We start from the raw sequence: 19,026 nt of genomic DNA, 5'->3' as shown, positions 1-19,026 counted from the left end.
GCTGATGTCTGTACTCCCCCAGGCTGAGGTACGAGTTCCCTGTACTCGGCTGCCTCAGCATACTCTCTTGGGCCCAGCACTAGAAATCAGGAGCCTCCAGCGCAATGACATTTAGGAGACCAGAGAAGCAACAGGAAGACATGCTCTTCAGTCTCTCTGCCCCACCTGCATGCAGGGAGGTGCTCTGGCAGTCCCTGACTCAGACCCTCCCACCACCCTGAGGTGCCCAGTGGTGCTTCCCAAAGTAGTTCTTAGAATCAGATTAGGTAGGAAATGGAGCACAGCCTCTCTTACTTCCAGGCCAGCAGTGTGGCCATAATAGCTAGAGTCTGGGGAGCCCTTGCAAACTTTATACCCAAGCCCTCCATTGCAGTGATAGGGCAGAGCCAGTGGAATTCAGGATGCCCCAGGCCTGTCCTCTAAGGCATTTCAAAGTTTCAACTTCCTTGGATAACTGATTATTCTAATTTTAGAGAGAGGGAGCCCAGAGGGAGAGTATGCAGGAAGGGGAGTAGAGGAAGGCGGGAGAGAAGGAATGAGAACAGAAATGTTACTTTTTAATCCTTAAAGAACATGGAGGGATCCATCCAACGTGTGACTCAGCGCTGGGACGCTGGACTGAGGAGGAGTGGGGAACAGCTGCAGCCCCAACCTAAGCTATGGACAACTTGGCCATCAGACCTTAGAGGCTGCTGGGCTGTGATTTGCCTAGAAAAAAAGCTCTGCTGCTGAACAACAACAAATCTGCCTCCTTAGGGTCTTCCCAGGGGCTTCCTCCCAGAGCACACTCCAGGGCATGGTAGGCACCTTCCCTGTCCTATGACAAAAGCTGGGGCTGCAGGTGGGGTGCTGGGTCCTTCCCCATGTTCCCACCAAGCATGCCTTGAGCCGTATACACTCCCTAAGATCAGATCCGGGTGTCCTTGCCTGGAGTCTCCCCACCCCTGCTATTCTGTTCCTTGGCACAGTTCCACTGCATATCAAGAGTCTCTGCCCTTGAAATTCCCACTTCCTCATTTCTTTCTTTCTTTCTCATTTCCCTCTAAGCTGTAGCCACACAGGTTCCTGAAAGCTGCCCAGCCCCCAAGGAGCCCTTGAGAGTGATAACTCTTCCTGCCAGTTAGACGCTGCCTTTCAAACCCAGAACAGGAGAAAAGGCCTCTCTGCCCACTCAGTATAGTTTCCCCAGCAGAAAGAGGGAGACAAACCTGACAATCAGAAGCCTGTCTTCCAGCTACTGAAATTTATGATACCATAACTGGGAGGTAGCTAGCTATAGGACACTGGAAAAGCAAAGGGTTCTCTTCTATACTAAACACATGAGTCAGGTAACCTAAGGGAAAGAAAGCTTCATCTCTGAAGGATCATTTATGAGGCTCAAAGCCTACAGTGAATATCACCCTATTTCCCAACCCAAAGAAAGCACTATTTGTTTCCTTTAATATCTTGAAGAACTTTTTAAAGGTTTTTTTCCTCATTTTTCCTTACAAATGCACAAAAGAAAAGGACACTTTATAAATTGGGAAACGAGGGGCGCCTGGGTGGCTCAGTGGGTTAAAGCCTCTGCCTTCTGCTCATATCATGATCCCAGTGTCCTGGGATCGAGCCCCACATCAGGCTCTCTGCTCAGTGGGGAGTCTGCTTACCCCTCTCTCTCTGCCTGTCTCTCTGCCTACTTGTGATCTCTCTCTGTGTGTGAAATAAATAAAAAATCTTTAAAAATAAATAAATAAATAAAAATAAATTGGGAAACCAGAACAGAGGGGCAAAATGACTTTTCAGAAGAGAGTGGGGTAATCCTTCAAGTTCTAATTTGCAGCGTCTTACATTATGTAGGACTTGACTTGCTTACAATTACTTTCATGGAAATTATCTCATTTTTCTCCCTCCCAACAGACCTGTGGAAGTAGTTATACCATTATCTCTCATCTCACAGCTAATAAATCTGAAGGTCACAGAGGTTAATGATCTTGCTGGCAGCCACCTTGATGGCAAGTAGCAGAATCTGACCATGGACTCAAGTCTACTAACCCCAAATCCAGTGTCCATTCTGCTCTATCAAAAGAATGATCAACTGCAAGCCATCTTCACATTGCCTGGGCAGGGGAGGGGGAAGAGGTGAGGCCCAACCACAGCCACTTAAGCAGAGAACTCAGATTCTGAACTTGCACTGCCCCTTCCTCACAACCCCCAAATTTAATCCTAACCAACAGTGCTGTGCCATATCCACCCCCCAACAAAACAGAGGTTTCAACCAAGCAGAGAATTGTTGGGAGTACACTAAAAGGAGGCATCACTTTAGCAGTGGCCCCTCTGAGGTCCAGGGCCATGGAGTTCACCCCTGTGGACCCTCAGGCCACAATACTGATGCAGACATATACACATTCAGGGAGCCCAAACTGGGGACATGGTCAGTGCCTTTACTGGCAAGCTGACCCGAAGTTAATCAGAAGGCCCCCTCATTGTCTGCCAGAATACAAAAGATATTCTGTTCAGAAAGTTCAAGAAGAAAAACCGAAGCGCCAGGACAGCAGCTGTACCCTCATCCCACAGAGAAACCAAAGGCATCCACAATGTTCCCTGAGGCCCAGGAGTAAGTTTGAGATATAACATGGCTGAAGCGGAAGCACATCTCCTGATGGGTCCCCACTGCAGGGAGTGTCTGCTGCATGAATCCTTGAAATAAGATTACTAACAACCTAGCTACCTCATCACCTTTCTGGAAGGGTCTCCTCTCCTAGGCCACACCGAGCTTACCACACACCACTCCTCTAGGTCAGAACCACCCCTTTACCAAAACATAGGAAAAACAGAAAAGGAGTGCACAGCATGGACAGTGAACGCCCTGAGATTTGAGTTAAAACATTAACCCAAAGTATCCATCTGGCACAAGCACAATACCTCATGTCTCCACCAACAAGCTGGGTCTTAGCAGCCACCACTGAGATTTCACTCAGAGGTACCCATATAGGTAACCTCTCCACAGGTCCCCCAACTCCAAAATATACACACACCTGCCAGCCTCTACCCCATATACATTTTTTTTAGGAAAGCCTGTTATGGGCCTTAATGCAGGAGAACAGTATGCCTCTTTCCAGATTACCTGGGAGAGAGATTAACCATGTGATCCCAGCTTAGATATCCCTAAGAAGGTCCCTCTGTCCTAAGAACTGCTCCAGAGACTGGGAACTCACCACAGGCTCCTAGCTGAGTTAATTGGCTTTTCTTTTTTTTTTTTTTTTTTTTTTTTTTTCATTACAGGTCAGACAGAGCAGCACCAAACAGACAGTGTTCACTAGAAGAAACCGAGCCACTCAAAAGACACTGGAGTTTCCGTGTAGTAACTTCAAACACAATACTGAAGTGATGATAATTCGCCTTTTATATACAAAAATTTACTTTCTGTAAAATATCCTAAGCCTTTGTGCTAAATAAAAGATGGTGATTTCTACAGAAAAGTCTAAACACCTCAGGTTCAGCAAGAGTGAGATCAGCTAGATTTGCAAAGTCAAGAAAATTGGCTGTTTCCCTCCTCCTTAAGCTAATAGAATCCAACTGTTGAAGCATGACATCATTCCTGAGCCCCAAACCCCGAGCAGAGAGTACAGACATTTGCCTGCCTCCCAGAAAACAGCCCAAGACTATGGCCAGGAAAGGAGAAAAAACAATCCAAGCCGGAGCTGACCTTACCTGAAAGTCCCGGTGCTTTCCTGCCCACTCCATGCTTGGCAGAGTTTGGCTCGCACCACAGTCTGTAAGGGAGCCCAAGGGCCCCCAAATCCACTCACTTAAGCTCCGATACCTGCTGCGAGCTTCCCACAGCTCCTTCCTCTGACCTTTCGTGGCGCTCCTTCCAGCCAAGTGAGCAGAGCACTTCTAGCTGGCCAGGCCAGTTGTCATGGAGACCCTGTTCTCGCCAGCCAGCATGCTCCTGCGCTCGCGCTTGCTCGGCTAGCTCACTCTTTCTCACTCGCTCGCGCTCTCTCTCTCTCTCTCTCTGTCTCCTCTCCCCTCTCCCCCTCCACCCCCCTTCTCTCCAGCTCTCAGTTCTGGGAGGCTTCCATGAAACAGCACTGTCTTTTGATCAGCCCGGGTTCTGCACACATTCCACTCCTCCTACCTCCCTTCCAGTCAAACAAGGGCTCTGGGCAGCTCCTGGGAACTTGCTTCAACAGCTCAGATGGGAGATGGGAAAGACAGTGAGTGGACTTGTTTTCCTCCCCTCCAGTGTCTCATTTTTTTAACTTGAGAGGAATCCTGGCCAGAAGAGAGGGAGCTAGCTGGAGCACTTGGGAGGGGAAGCAAGCCCTTCCTCTGGGTCCCGGAGTGCGGGTAGGAGATGCATTGCCTTGACTTGTTTGTGCACTTGGGATTTTCCGGGCAGCACTTGAGGCGGAAATGCATTCACATCCCAGGAGCTCGCCTGAACTGGCCTCTCTGCTTACCTTGCTCCCTGCCCAGGTTGTGGTGATCGCTTTAACCAGTGCAGGGACTCGTGGTACTACTGTTGGTGCCCAAGCAGTCTCTCATCTTCCTGCAATGGAGAGGAAAGATACTAGGTCAGGACCAATAAGAGTCCTGGACAAGCCCAGAATCACAGCCCAAGCAACAAACATGATACAAACACAGCCTCATCTCTCTGCCCTGCAGAGGGCCTGCAGCCAAAGCCCCGGCTGCCTGGGAGCTGCTGTCACAGCCAGGAATACTGTCATTCCTGTCCAAGAGCTAGCACCGAGCCTGGGACACAGTAGGCCCTCAATTCAGCCCCCTCCCCATGCCGCCCCCTCCATGTACATTTCTGCGTTGGGATCTTCTTTTATATGAACAGTTTTACCTGATCCTCAAACCATTTAAAATACACTGGACAATATTATTACCATTTTATAGATGGGAAAACCGAGGCTCAGAGAGAGCAAATGTTTTCAGTGCACAGTTACATAGCTAGTTAGTTAGGCAGTCAAAGAACTAGGAGACCAGGCCACTGGCCTCCAGCCCAGGGCCCTTTCCCCTAAAGTACACTACCATCTGATCTTAAGAACTAAACTTTTTTCTGGTGGCTGCTATGGAGATATGATATGGGAAGGTGGAGAATCTTTCAGAGTCATCATGCATTAGACCTGACTACCATCTTATTGGCCTAAAGATTCTACGATAGCATCTATGAGATGTGGAAGGTAATGGTGCACAGATTAGAGGGGAAAGTCCTGCCCCATAGCTATAAATTACCTTATACTTTTCCCAAGTACTCTCATAAATCGTGGCTTATCTGTTCAACACAACCGACCTAAAAGTTAGGACTGGTATTATCATACTAATTTATTTTATTTTACTTTATTTTATTACAATTTTTTTTCATTTATTTATTTGACAGAGAGAGACACGTGAGAGAGGGAGCCCAAACAGGGGAAGTGGGAGAGAGAGAAGCAGGCCTCCCGCAGAGCAGGAAGCCTGATGCAGGGTCAGATCCCAGGATCTCGGGACCACAACCCAAGCCAAAGGCAGATGCCCAACGACTGAGCCACCCAGGTGCCCCTTATCATACTAATTTAACAGATTAAAGAAAATCTCAAAGAGGGGTCAAATGACTTGCCCCAGGTCACAGAAGCAGAAAAGAACAGATCTAGAAATAATACCGCCTTTCAACCCTCATGTGTGTATTAGGCAGAGTGGCTGCAGGAGTACCCATGGAGCAGGGGTCAGAAGACCCTGGAAGTGTCTGGCTCTACCACTAACTAACCTCCCAGTTTCCACCTATGAAACCTACTCCACGGGCAACTGATAGGGCTGGGATGGGCATAAAAAGAGATGATGGGTGGAAAGCATTCTCCTTAAACTGGGCTCTGAGCTAAGACCTTCATTCATCTCAGCCATTTTTTACCATGTACACAAACAAAAACCCATGGCATTTGGTATCTCTCCAAGAGGAGGACACTGAGGCTCAAGAAAGACATTTTTCAATGCTGCTTCCTAAAACAGTGCCAGAGAGGTCCTGATGGGATCTTTAATGCAGTGATCTCTTGCAGAATCCTTGTGTTTTTATTAGCTTCTAATATATCACAAAATTCTCAAAACAAGATTTTAATTGACTTGAGTTTAAAAGATGAAGGGGTGTGTGTGTGTGTGTGTGTGTGTGTGTGTATAAAGCTAACTATATGTCAGGAGCTAAAGTAGGAAAAGTGTCAAGAAAATGCAACAGGAGATAACGGGATGGTATAAACCCTAAGTGGTGGGCATTACTGCTGGAGTGAAGCCACCAGAGCTTCAAAGGGGACAAGGACCCATCTTCCACTACAGATGCCCAGACCTGAGCCAAATACCACCTCTGGAATCCCTCACAGGCCCTAGTGTCCCATGTCTGCAATGGAAGACAGGATGAAATGGCAAGTGCAACACCATCAGGTCCCTAAACTTCCCCCTCTTCCCATCCCCCACGGGCATCCCTCTGTTCTCCCCCTGATCCTGAAAAGGCACACTGCACTTCAGAGGAGCCATGCTGAGCAGGAAGAGATGATGCCCATCCACTTCCACAATAAGATAATACTCAGAGTTACAATATTAGCACCAGCTAACATTTACTGAGCACCTACCATACGTCAGGCATTCTTCTAAGCGCCATGAGGGGCCAGGGGCGGGGGCCTGGGCTGAGTACTGAAGCGGATACAAGTCAGTCTCTAAAGTGATCCAACTTCCAAAAAGCCCTGCAGGCCAGGCGCTGAATGCAGGCCATGCTCCCTCTAGTGGCACACTGCAGTTCACAGAGGTTCTTTAGAACCTTGTCCTCAGGGGGAAGGGAGACAGTAAGGGCCCATCATGGAAGAACTGTAAGCCCTGCTTGGGCTGCTGCAGGTATAAGCTCTTAGAACTAGGCAGGGCAAGTAGAGCGCTGCATTCCTCTGCTGCCTCTGCAAGACTGGATTCAGATCAACCCTACTTGACCTTTCCCAAATGATAGGGCTTTTACAGCCTTGTGGGGTCTAGGATCTGTTGAAAGGCACGCATGCATACTTGTACCAGAAATCTGGGAGACATTCTTACATCTTTGTGTGTGTCTCTCTCCCCATATACAATCCATTTGCTGATACCGAATAATTCTATTTCCAAAATGTGTCTGTCCATTTTTCTGCCTTCCACTGCCATCTCAGTCCCTTTCCTTAATTACTAAAAACCCTCCTGGATTGCCCCAGATTCCACTCTCGTCCTCCTAGCTCCATTCTCCATGCAGCTGTGTGAATCACCCATCTACATCGGATCCTGTCATTTCCTGCTTGATGCACTTCAATGGCTTCCCACTGCACTTGAGATAAAATCTAAATTCTTATCAGGACCTAGAAGGCCCCGCTTGATCCTTCTCCAGCCTCCTCTCAGCATACTTCCTTCCCTCCACCTATATGTGCTAGCTACACAGGCCTTCTTTTAGTTCCCCCAAAGGGCCAGATTCTTCCCAAGCTGTTCTCCTTGGCCTGGGACACTCGCCCTGCCCCCAGTCTGCCTAACTAGCTCTTACCTTGTCTTTATGTGCCACTCACCTCCTCAGAGAGGTCTTCCCCCATCCTCCAATCAAAATGAGGATTTATCCTTCATAGCACTCATCACAATCTCCAACAAAAATACATTTCCCTTTTATTAAGGCCAGCTTTCCCTGATGAGTTCCTTGGGAGCAGAAACCCTGACTGTTTTGCCACCATATTCCGTGCATCCAGGATAGGGCCCAGCTCCCAGATGGCACTCAATAAAGATCTGCTGAATGCAAAGAACCCACTTCCTCTTGTCCTACAGGAAGAAGAAACTTAGAACAGCTATCCCATGCTATTCACTGTTTCTTTTCATAGTCTTATAAACTGTAATTACATCTCCTCTCCTCATGTGCCTTGCCTGTGGGCTCGACCAAAAATTCCTGTAAAGTCTCCCTGTGGTTTGTTTCCCAGAAATTTCTTCGTAAGGTCACTCTTCGAGGGACGCGCTCCAGGGTTTTACAGCCCCTCCCATTACCCATTACAGGCACTCCTCCTCCCGTGTCACTGCCAGACTGAGCAGGGGGCAGGAATGGCCCAGTTCCCATAGCGGAGAAGCTTCTCTCAGGTCAGCTCCATTCAGGGACAAAAACACTTTCTCTTACCTCTACAGTGCAGGTCACTTAGAAAATGCTTAGAAAAATACATTCTTCCTTAGAAAACGTCATCTTATGTTTTATAATTTAACTGCCTTCTTCCTCTCCCACTGCTCCTTCCTTGCTGCTCATGCTGTTACCTTTATTGGAGGACCTCCCCCTAACCAACAAGCAAAATCTTATTGCTTGTAAGGCCCAACGCAGTGAGCCTTGTAAGGCTCCCCTGTGAAATATTTCTTGATCTCTTAGAAGACTCTGTCTGTCTGCTCTGCAATCGCACAGCAGTCTGAAGATGCCTTTATCGTGGTATTTACAGCACTTTATCACTGTCACTCGTACCCCTGCCCCCCCACGGTCATGAGCCCCATGAGGTCTACCAACTTTTCTATTTCATTCACAGTGGGCAATCTTTTAATGTGTGTGGGACATATCAATCTTTGAAAAAGACTTTTTAAAAGCAAAAACAGAAGCTGTCCCCTCCATAAGATGAGGGAATCTGAATGCATAGACGTATACTGTACCAAGAAAATATCTATGTGTATGTGTGTGTGTGTGTGTGTGTGTGTGTGTGTGTGTGATAATTAGAGTCTACATTTGGTCACTAGAAGAGTTTATAGTATCTTCTTGTCTCTTTAACAGCAACTGAAATTCCAAACCTAAAAACACAAGAGCAAAGTAAATCTGTTAAAGTCACTCCTTATTTTAGGATCAAAGGAGTTCAAGAAAAGTAAGCTGTTGCTTACTTTTTATATTGATATTACTTGTTGGACCCCAGAGTGCCTAAGAGATGCAGTGGAACTTCAGCTGTCTCTGGGAGCCGAGCTCCAGTGCCCGCCTGACTGTGGAGTCCAGCCGCCTCTCCACCGAGGACATCTAGTTCTGCCCAAGCAGCGGGGGAATCTGCATGTGTCCTGCCGGGTTTTCCACTGGGCTCTGGCTGCTGTGTGAACAGGCAGGTTTACACAACAGCCCTTTAGGGCTTTACAGCTTTCTTCTGCTACGACTGAGTAGCAATGGGGTTAAAAAGGGGGAAATTAAAAATGCAGGAATAGAGAAATAGTCACCTATATTCTCTATAGGAATAGAGAAAGAGTCAGCTGACTTGAGCCCAGGTCCTGGTTGTCAGGGTGGTGAGACCTTGAGCAAGTCCCCACCCCTCTCAGGGCCTCTGCTTTTCCCTGCACATAATGAGAGGGCTGCTGGGCTGTTGGGCTGTTGGAACTAGGTGTTCTCTAAGGGTCCTTACAACTTGGATGTTCTATTACAGTTGCGCAGTCCAACTGTTCTGTTGCAAGCACCTACTGCCACTGCTTCCAGAAAGACTTCTTGTTTCAGGGGCTCCGGAGTCTCCTCCGGGCCTTTCAGCAGTCAAAAGTTATTTAAGATTTTTAACTGCACAGGGGGTCAGTACCTCTAACTCCAACATTGTTTGTGGGTCAACTGTACCTTCTTTCACGCTGGTCTAATCAATGAGATCAGTGAAAATGGGGTTAATAGCTGGTTATGTTTTTGTCTTATGCACATTAAGATAAATATAAAAGTATCTGACATTTTTAAAATGTTTGTCCATGTACCACTTATAATCAATCATCTTCTATACATGCCATACGTTGGGAACCCTTGACCCTTCTGAGGTGCTAAGCACCAGATGTTTTAGGTTTTATGGTGACATTATTGATTCCTTATTAATTGGATTGATTAGTTGGTTGGTTTCATTAGTGCATACATTAAAAATGTATTAATTGTGCTTGGTACAGAGTCATCTGCCTGGGATGAGACAAACACTGGCCCCACAAAAGGCAGCCTCTCCTAGAGAAGATGGGAGATTTAGGCTTCTCGCCTAAAGAAGACTGAAAGGAGAAGAAAGATACCAAACACAGGATGGGGAAATTTGGAAATGAGAAGTGCCGCAGAAGGAGACTGAGCCTTTGCCAGGGACTCATTCCTTAGCCACTGGTTTGAGACAAAGCTGCTTTTACAGAGCAGAAGAATTGGCAATAGCTAAGTTCTTTTGAAAGATAATATGCCTACTGCCAATCAAGCAGTCTCCTCATGGCCTCGACAGCATCTGTGAATCAACAAACCAACGGTCTCCGTCCACTCTTGCACATACTCTGCTTCTGCCTGCACAGACGAGATAGCTATCCTATGCTCAAGTCCTGTATTTTATGGCAGGAAATTCTCTGGGGTCCTTACTCCTGCCCAATTCCCACCCACCTCCCACCCATCTGCCACCCTCCCACCCAACGTTAAGGCTCTGAACTGAAAGAGTGTGGGATTTAGCCTGAAACTATCCTGCCCTGTGACGAAGCAGCTACTGGACATCTTCGCACTGGGTTGAGCATACTCCCCTTTGGTCTGTCGGCCTCCCAGCGCTAGTTCACCTCTACTCAGCCCACAACCCTCAACATGAAACTCAAAATTCAGATCCCCAGGGCACAAGATACTCAGTGGCTTGATCCAGTCTCTTGGAGTATCTGTCTCAATGCTCACGTAGCACTCATTTCCTAGAATTTCTCAAATCCACAGACCACTGAATATTGTCCCTTGTTAAGTCTGAGCATTTTAACACTGGGACACATAAATGCAGTCTGGGGCCGGGAGAGACTAGACTGAGGAGGCAATATTCCAGGCCTCTTCTACAAGCACCATTTTACCTTGCCAGAACAGGCTTCTCATGATTACTTGCCTAGGAACTCTTGAGCTCAACCAAGATCTTAACCTGTCACGACCAAAGCTTGAGGACAGGGGAGGTAAAGCACAAAGTGGGAGTAAAGGGGCTAGGGGATAAGAAGAACATGGACTCAAATAGCTCTTCCATGATATAACAAACAAACAAAAACAAACAAACAAACAAAAAAACATCTTAAGCCTGAAAGGAAAAGCACCCCTCAGAATAAGATCTGGGCAAAGCTGTGGGAAATGTGGCCCCAGCCTGTGTCACCTCCTCCATACTATCTCCCCTGATTTTCCCTGCCTGGACTGGATTCTCTATCCACTGCTCCTATACTTAAAACCGTCTACGACTCCACTGTTAGCCATGCTCACTGCCTTGTATTTTAGTGTACAAGGCTTATTCAACTTAATTCTCCTACTAGCCTATAAGCCTACAATATTCTCTAGGGCGAGAACTATGTCTTAACTCTGAATTCTAGCTTAGAACTCTGTACCAAGCACAATTAATACATTTTTAATGTATGCACTAATGAAACCAACCAACTAATCAATCCAATTAATAAGGAATCAATAATGTCACCATAAAACCTAAAACATCTGGTGCTTAGCACCTCAGAAGGGTCAAGGGTTCCCAACGTATGGCATGTATAGAAGATGATTGATTATAAGTGGTACATGGACAAACATTTTAAAAATGTCAGATACTTTTATATTTATCTTAATGTGCATAAGACAAAAACATAACCAGCTATTAACCCCATTTTCACTGATCTCATTGATTAGACCAGCGTGAAAGAAGGTACAGTTGACCCACAAACAATGTTGGAGTTAGAGGTACTGACCCCCTGTGCAGTTGAAAATCTTAAATAACTTTTGACTTTCCAAAAACTAACTACTAAGAGCCAACTGCAGACTAGAAGCCTTCCCAATACCATAAAGTCATTAACACATATTTTGTATGTGTATTATATACCACATTCTTACAATAAAGTAAACTAGAGAAAAGAAAATGCTAACAAGAAAATCATATGAAAAGAGAATACGTCCACAGTATTATAATATATTTATCCAGTGGCCCCTGGGTGGCTCAGTTGTTAAGTGTCTGCCTTAGGCTCAGGTCATGATCCCCCGGGTCATGAGATCGAGCCCCACATTGAGCCCCATGTCAGGCTCCCTGCTCAGCAGGAAGCCTGCTTTCCCTCTCCCACTCTCCCTACTTGTGTTCCTGCTCTCCCTCTCTCTCTCTATCAAACAAATAAAATCTAAAAAAAAAAGGATTTATCCCAAAAAATCCATGTATAAATGCACCCGCATAGTTCAAACCCATGTTGTTCAAAGGTCACCTATGTATGTTTTTTGTTTGCTAAAATTAGTGGGCAGAAGTTTAAAGAGAAATAGGAGACCTGCACAGTCTCAAAGTATCACTCCCAAAATGTTTAATTGCAAAGGCAGAAAAACAAAAACTTGATGATGAGGAAACCTAGCAGACATTATCTTTTCCAAGTGATCAAAGGTAATGTTATTATTAATAAGACATACTGACACCATGTAGCCCTGACATGATGTAGTGAAAAGGGCATTTCATTTCTGTGGCACTCTTCCCAAAATCCATAACCTCAATCTAATTATAAGAAAACATCAAACAAACCTGACTTGAGGGATATTCTATAAAATACCTGACTAGTACTCCCTCAAAAGTCTCAGGGTCACAAAAGACAAGGACACAAAAGACTGTGGAACTGCCATAGATTGGAGGAGACTAAGAAGACACAACACATAAATGTAATGTGGGAGTCTGGATTAGATCCTGGAAGAGAAAAAACTAATGAAATCCAAATTAAGTCTATAGTTGACATTACACTACTATTAACTTCTTGTTGATAACTGAACCCTAGTTCTATAAAGTGTTTCTGCAGCTTTTCTGTAAGTTTAAAATTATTTAAAAATAAAAAGCTCTTAAAAAGCCAATTTAGGGGCGCCTGGGTGGCTCAGTGGGTTAAAGCCTCTGCCTTCGGCTCAGGTCATGATCTCAGGGTCCTGGGATCGAGCCCCTCCTGGGATCGAGCCCCGCATCAGGCTTTCTGCTCAGCAGGGAGCCTGCTTCCTCCTCTCTCTCTCTGCCTGCCTCTCCGCCTACTTGAGATATCTGTCTGTCAAATAAATAAATAAAATCTTTAAAAAAAAAAAAGCCAATTAAAAGACCAGTAAATAAAAGTATATACAGGGGTGCCTGGGTGGCCCAGTCAGTTGAGCATTCAACTCACTTTTGGCTCAGGTCGTGATCTCAGGATCATGGGATCGAGCCCCATTTCAGGTTCTGTGCTCAGCGCAGGGTCTGCTGCAGATTCTCTATCTCCCTCTCCCTTTGCCCCTCCCCCCACTCAAGCACACATGCCTTCTCTCTCTTTCTCTAAAAATAAATAAAATATTTTTTAAAAAAGTATATATAGTACAAATCATAAGAATGGGTAGGAATGGCTCAAGGTTGAGAAGAACTACAGCAGTCACTCCTCACACATTACATCCAAGAAAAGCTGCTACCAGAATGAGAATTGTGGCTTATAGAAGAATATTTAGTAAAACAGGAAAGTTTATATTGAGAAAAGTAATAAATCACCCCATTTGGTTAAAACATATATCACACGTATAGTACATAGAAAAATGTGTTAAAATAAAAATAACCTATACTAAATAAAATACAGATGGCATTTATTAAATAGTAAAGGGGACACAGTTTTCAGAAAGTAACTTGGCTAGATCAATTAAAATGCTCATATCTTTTGACCCAGTATCCTCATTTCTAGGACATTATCCTAAGAAAAAACGTCTGAAGTATGACGGGGGAAAATGCCTACTCTGGCATTATTTAAGATAATGAAAAATTATGAATGAATTATGGCCTAATCCACTGAGCCACCCAGGCGCCCAATTATGAATGAATTATGAATTATGAATGAACAATCTCCGTATCAGTCATTACTAGACTGGTAATTTTTAAGTATGTTTTGAGCAAGTCCCAGAGTAACAAATACATATGTAATACAGTAATGTAGAATGTGCATGTATGAGAGGGCATGTGTGATGCTGTTATTTTCAGCTTGTACAGCCCTCACTAACTTGATTTTCCAACCCACTAATGATGACCTGCAGTCTGAGAAATGCTGCACTGGACTAATGCACAGCCATTAAGCAGATGACTACAGGGGGCGTCTGGGTGGCTCAGTGGGTTAAAGCCTCTGCCTTCAGCTCAGGTCATGGTCTCAGGATCCTGGGATCGAGCTCCGCATGGGGCTCTCTGCTCGGCAGGGAGCCTGCTTCACCCTCTCTCTCTCGGCCTGCCTCTCTGCCTACGTGTGATGTCAAATAAATAAATAAAATCTTTAAAAAAAAAAAAAAGGAGATGACTACAGTCACCGAGCTGGTGACCACGACTGGCTCTAGGGGAAGAGGAGAGAAGGTGGGAAAAAGACTTGCTTTCATGGCCCACCTTTGTGCACCTTTTGAATTTACAACACATACGTGTGATAATTATTTGAAAATTAACCTTAAGTAATGACTGTGAAGACTTACACAGCATCAGGCAATGCTAATTGCGCATCACAAAGCTATAATTACAAACACAACACAAACTATGTGTTATACAACACAAACACATACAAGTGAAAAAGGAAGACACTCCAACAAAGTGCTGGGATAATATTTAAAACAGTCAGTCAACCAGACACCTTCCATCTTTCTGAAAAGTTTCTGACATAGAACATATCACCACTATGGCTTCTAGAACTTTCCATTCAGAACTTGGTAAGCAGGGTAGCTTCAGCACTCCATTACCACTCAGGACTCTCTTTGCTGAGTTCTTTTGCTTTCCCTCCTTCCCCCACCAAGCCATCCATTCATATTTTTTAGCTACATATAAGCTCTTCTGAGCAATGTGATCATTTCTTATTAGTCTTTGAATTTCCAGCTGGCTGTAATACTATGCTTTCTTTACACATAACAAGTGGTCAGTATTTATTGAATAGGTAATATCATGGGCAAAACTCCAGAACAAAGAAATAAGAAAAGTGGCAAGGAAATGGAGAAGGAATCACCAGCCACTAGAGATTAAGTACAAGTTATACTAAAACATAAGACTAAACTTTCATTTAATAAAGTTAATATAAGGGGCCACCTGGGTGGCTCAGTCATTAAGTGTCTGCCTTCAGCTCGGTCATGGTCCCAGGGTCCTGGAATAGAGCCCTGCATCAGGCTCTCAGCTCAGTGGGAAGCCTGCTTCTCCCTCTCCCACTTCCCCTTCTTGTCTGTCTCTATCTAATAAAATCTTTAAAAAAAATAAAAAATAAAGTTAATATAAAATTATTATAGAGCATAAAGGAGACAATATATGTGCAACAGTGATAGATAGCAAGTGATCTATAAACAATAGTTTGGGGTTTAATATATAATATGCATACCTATTTCCATGATATATATTTGTTTATCATGTAAATAAACACATACATATACACACACATTTATCAAAGAATGCCAGGGACACAATTTTTCTGGATTTCAGAAAAACTCTTGATCTTAAGGGTAAAACAGAAATACACTGGCAGCTGGATGGTCTGGTAATTCAGGACAGCTGGGCCCAAATGGTGCTGCAAAATGGATCATCAACTAGGAAGAAGCACTCTGGAATTCCCAGAAGTTTGGCCATCTGTTTTAGATCCTATCACGGTCACCCTTTTTATCAATGACTTGGGGAAGACATGCTTAACTAAAATGCTTATGGCAAACTAAATGGAAGGATAGTTAATATATCAGAATCAGGAAGAAAGGCCTCCACAAACTGGAACCATTGGTTAAATATAGCAATATGGCATTTAAAAAAAAAAAGATATTAATTTACTCTTAAGTTTAGAAAAAAAAAAAACTGCACTAACAGGATGAAGACAGTAGAAGTGAAGGAGACTTGAGAAATGGTTCAATATGAGTCAAATGATGAGTTAATGTGATTTTTTAGGTTCACTGACTAAAATACAGAGCCGAGATCAAATGAGGTCCATGTCTTTACCCTGCTCCATACCTATTAGAACAATAGTGTGTCTGGGGGGACACACACTATATTTGAAGACCTAGGGAAAAATGGAGTCTTAATAACATCTCAGGCAAGTATACTAAAGGAAAAAAAGAAAATCAAGTTTCTATGGAGCCCCTTAAGCTGAGAAATAAGCTAACGTGTCTGGTTCATGAGGCTCTTAAGTCTTCCTACAGAACACAAAGATACTACTTTTACCCCTATGGAGTCACCTCTGGGGACTCGTGGCTAGATGAGGTAAAGAAAGCTTGTGGGAAGAAGGGCCAGCTGAGCCCTGCCTGATCAGCCGTCTGTCCTCACACTGGAACCTCCTATTTGAGGCTCTGAGCACCCAAGCTTTAGTAAGAACACAGGGAAGCTCAGGAATCTCAACAATTTTTACCCATCATCTCCCTGAACTATGGTTCATCATGATCAGAATTACAAGGTGATATTTTTAACTATCAAAGCGAATTCTTGGGGATCTTTAGCCCTCTCTACTAAGCCGTCATCTGATAGCTGTTGGTGAGCAAGGACTCGGGTCTGACTATTCTAACGGAAACATTAGACTGCAGGAATGCAGCATTTCAGCTCCATCAGGCATTACTGGGATACATAAATACCAGCTTATCTCCCATAATGGAAAACTACGATGCTTCTTCTGGGTATCTAAGAAGAATCACTAAGATAGAAGAGCAGCAGCCCCTCAATACCCACTTCTTACCCAAGGAACGTGGAAGGAGACCCTGGTCTGCAGATGACTGTCACACTAAATACAAGATGCCATTTTTTTAAACCATTTTCTCTCTTTTTCCGAAGGACAAGAACCTAGAAGTTTCCAGAATGATTAGCTCCTTAACAATACATGTACTAGGAGGGGTGCCTGGGCAGTTCAGTCAGTTAAGCCTCCGACTCTTGATTTCAGCTCAGCTCATGATGTCAGGGTCCTGAGACTGAGCCCCATGTCAGGCTTTACATTCAGTGAGGAGTCTGCTTCTCCCTCCTCTCCCTCTGGCCCTCCCCCTACTCATGCTCTCTCTTTCTAAAATAAATAAATAAATCTAAAAACAACACATGCACTAAGTATATCCCAATTTTATGTAAAATAGACCTAGTTGCCTTTTGTGTACAAAGAGGTGCTTTCAAACGTTCATTCACTTAGAGATCAATATAAAGGAACCTATGCACTAGGGGGAAAAATTAAGCCCCAGGTTGCAAGGAAGGGAAGATAGATGAAGGAGGGAAGACAGAGGAATGTGAAGGGAGAGAAGAGAGCAATTTAAGATCCCGAAAGGACAGAAAGAGAAGGACACTTGTTTGGAAGTCTGAGAATAGCATATTTGGGGGAATTCCTGAGCATTACTCCCAAGGATGTCAAGGAATATATTTGAGTACCACTTAGCCTTTTGAAAGAAAGAAAGATTTCAGAAAGCCTATTATTCCTTCAGTGTCAGGGTTCCTTCCCGAGTTAACACGATTGCCCAAAGCCCATGTAACTGGTTGGCTAACGTGGCTACATGACTGGGAGGAAACAGGGAAGAGTACAAAAAATAAAGTGTTGAGGACCACTGTCCCCAGCACAGCAGATGCCAGCAGAAGGCTTCTTTCTCCTAAGCTGTGGGACTCCAGAGGCCATATCTCAGAGACGATGGCTCTCCTGAAACCTGAGCAAGCCAAGGGAGAGTCCTCAAGGTGGTGAAAGACTGCAGCACTCAGGTGAATGCAGAGAACACCTGAGGTGCATGGGACACACTTCTTCCAAGGAAAAGGCCTCCAGGAGCTGAGGAGAGGAAGTCTACTTGGGGAAAATTCACCAAGAAGATGAGGCCTGAGAATAACCACTCTTATTAAGTCCTTGTTCCTTTTCAGACTCAGAGTGTATCCAGACACAGCCAGCAGAAGCACAGCCAGCAGCCCATCACAGAGGGCCAGAAACCTAGAGAGAGCTGCGAGAGTGTGACAGGCAAACATGAATGCTCTACTTGGGATCTGCAGGTTCACAAAATGCTTCTGAGGACACCAAAGGTGACCCTCATCTCTACTTCTCTTTTTTCAACCATGACCTCTCCCTGCTATCTCTCCTGCTGTATAGGCAATGACAACAGACATAAGAGGAAGGATCAGGAGCTACTATTTTTTTTAAAGACTTTATTTATTTATTTATTTATTTATTTAAAGAGAGAGAGAACAAGAGGGGAGGAAGGGCAGAGAGAGAGGGAGAAGCAGGCTCCCCACTGAGCAGCTAGCCCGATGTGCGACCTATGGGATCACGACTCAAGCCGAAGGCAGATGCTTAAGGAACTGAGACACCAGCTGCCCCAGATTAGGAGCTATTTTAACAGGAAAGACGAATGTGAAGGATGACTGACTGTAAAGATAAAGAAGAGTCCAGATTCTGTCTCTGATCACTGGGCGCCAGTCACTGCATCAGGGATATAGACAAACCAGGATAGTCCACGGTGATTCCACTACATCAGGATATTTCAGGATATTCCACAGCTTTGCTATAGTCATGACTGAGTTCAACAAAGAAGGGAAGTCACTCCAACACAGGAAGTTGTTCAGACAAGACGGACAAGAGTGGAAAGAACAGGGATGGAGAATGGGGTGATAGACAAGAAAAGTAGTGAAGAAGAAAGAATAAAAGAGGAAAGGAAGGAAAGAGAAAGAGGGGAGTGGAGTTAAGTAAGTGTGTGTGTGTGTGTGTGTGTGTGTGTGTGTGTGTGTGTGTTTTAGGAAGAGAAGAGGAGAGGAAGTGGATAATGCAAACAGCCATAAATGTAACTCTGCAAATATTGAGCTCTTGGCTGCTGATTATCACTGCCCACAGTCTCTGAACAGCAGAGTTGTGTCCTCCTAGGTAGTTAGGTTCTGTGGTCAGCACAGACGGTGAAAAACACATGAAGTCAAATTACTTTCGAAATTCTCTTAGAAAAGTACCACCTGGAAACCAGTCCATCTCCCAGAAAACCCAATTCAGTACTTTTCATATACGTTTTTTGTGCACTCATAAGAATCTCAGAACTAGGGCACCTCGGTGGCTCAGTCATTTAAGCAGTTGCCTTCTGCTTGGGTCATGATCCCAGAGTCCTGGGATCAACCCCTCATTCAGGCTCCCTGCTCAGCAGGGAGAGTGCTCGTCCCACCCCCCTCTGCTGGCCAGTCTGCCTGCTTGTGCTCTCCC

The 19,026-nt window shown here is 44.8% G+C and overlaps 1 protein-coding gene across 7 annotated transcripts in view; it reads right to left on the bottom strand.

Moving 5' to 3' along the window:
- The window catches only part of DENND2B (DENN domain containing 2B), a 149,881-nt gene that overhangs the window by 98,443 nt on the left and 32,412 nt on the right, over window positions 1-19,026 (bottom strand). For 4 of the 7 annotated variants that reach the window (XM_046015545.1, XM_046015546.1, XM_046015547.1 and 1 more), the window contains one exon: window positions 4,446-4,534. The exons of 1 other annotated variant lie outside the window; for it this stretch is intronic. The gene's annotated coding sequence lies outside the window, so the exon portion shown is untranslated. Of the gene's footprint in view, window positions 1-3,690; window positions 3,971-4,445; window positions 4,535-19,026 lie in introns of those variants that run through there. 2 more of the 7 variants (XM_046015553.1, XM_046015551.1) reach the window with 2 other exon arrangements.

The sequence above is a fragment of the Meles meles genome, chromosome 8 (assembly GCF_922984935.1).
Source record: "Meles meles chromosome 8, mMelMel3.1 paternal haplotype, whole genome shotgun sequence".
In the NCBI taxonomy this organism is placed as follows: domain Eukaryota; kingdom Metazoa; phylum Chordata; class Mammalia; order Carnivora; family Mustelidae; genus Meles; species Meles meles.
Note: the sequence above shows the minus strand (reverse complement) of the source record. Positions and strands in the feature narration are given on the sequence as shown.